At 53.9% G+C, this 1,366-nt stretch overlaps 1 protein-coding gene across 1 annotated transcript in view; it reads right to left on the bottom strand.

Annotated features, from left to right (window-relative positions):
• SH3PXD2B (SH3 and PX domains 2B) overlaps positions 1-1,366 on the bottom strand; it is an 82,643-nt gene that overhangs the window by 24,143 nt on the left and 57,134 nt on the right. The gene's annotated exons all lie outside the window — the stretch shown is intronic.

Genomic DNA, 1,366 nt, shown 5'->3' with positions numbered 1-1,366 from the left:
TTTCTTTCTTTCCACAGGCATCGGCAGAATCATCTTTCGTCTTCGGCTCGGTCGGAATTTTTTTTTTTTTTTTTTTTTTTTTTTTTTTCTCTTTTCACTCCGTTCATGGCCTGGCTCCCTTTCAAATTCCCGGAGAAAAGTATTTATCTGCTGGATGAACGATGACATCCGGCCAAACCCCAGACACACCATCATGTCTGATCCAGCCCAGCCATCTATCACGGCTCTCATCTCGTTATTGGTAAGCTGGCGGCCTGCCAGCACTCGGGGCTCGGGAAAGGGCTCCCACCAATGTCTCCAGAGGAGAGAGTCAAGGACTTTTATTAATTAGCATTTTGAATTGTAGCTAATAAATGCCCCTCTGGCATTCAGGCTGGGATAGGAAACACAACAGAGACGCCCTTGAGATGCTGTAGCATTTTGCTGCTGGAGGCAAATGGACAAGAGTCCTTCTGCGTGCTGCAAGCTCACCTCTTCTCCCCGGAGAGGAGAGGCAGGAGGACAGCAGGAGCAGGCAGGAGGATGAAGCACGACCCGCTCACCCATCAGGCACTGCAATGGCCGAACACATGGCAATTTTGCAGTGAGCGCAACTTTGCACCCAGGAGCTGCTCAGCAGTCCCGCAGGGCACTGAGACGGACCCTGCAACACAAGCATGTGCTTGGGATTGGACTTCGGGCTGGTGCCTCCGCTCCCCTTGTCTGTTGGACCCAAACCAGGGAGACAACGCGGGACATGGCACTGATCGCTGCTTGGCCAGCCAGCCAGGAGCTACAGCTTCAAACACAGCAGAGCTGCACCGCTCAGGACCCAAAGGTCTCCAGAGCTGAATCTGCTCCTTGTTCTGGCCACAGCCCCCATCCCACCTGACTTCTGCCTCTACAAGACAATATAAAGGTGAGGAAACTGGGTACAAGAGTGAAGCTGCCCTTCAATCCACCACGTGTGACGGAGCCTCAGCTACAAGCAGGTTCAGTAAGCGCCTCCCTTTGCAACACGGCTTGCAGCCCTCTCATGCAGGGCTCCAAGACTCATGCATGGGAAGCCCTCCATGTCCAAAAACAGCCCCGGGGGCTGCTAAGCCCTGCGATAAACCCCCACCCAATGTCCTTGCAAGCTCATCTTTTCCTTGTGTCTCTCGCCTGGCCCAGAGCTGCCGCCTTTACTGAGGGACGACCGCCGGGGTGGCAGGTTAAGTGGTGAGCAATAGCTGGGCAGGATGGATGAGAGCATCAGCTGACAGCAAGCAATTAGTTAATGGGCTCCGGAGCGCTCAAACCAATCTCATCAAATGACCTCGAGCTGCAGGAGGAATAATGACAGGCCAAGCAAACAGAGACAGGAGCCAGAGGAGGAGAGCAGGAA

This window comes from Egretta garzetta, unplaced genomic scaffold, assembly GCF_000687185.1.
Source record: "Egretta garzetta isolate BGI_Z169 unplaced genomic scaffold, ASM68718v1 scaffold209, whole genome shotgun sequence".
NCBI classification, from domain to species: domain Eukaryota; kingdom Metazoa; phylum Chordata; class Aves; order Pelecaniformes; family Ardeidae; genus Egretta; species Egretta garzetta.
This window is presented reverse-complemented; position numbering and strand designations above follow the sequence as displayed.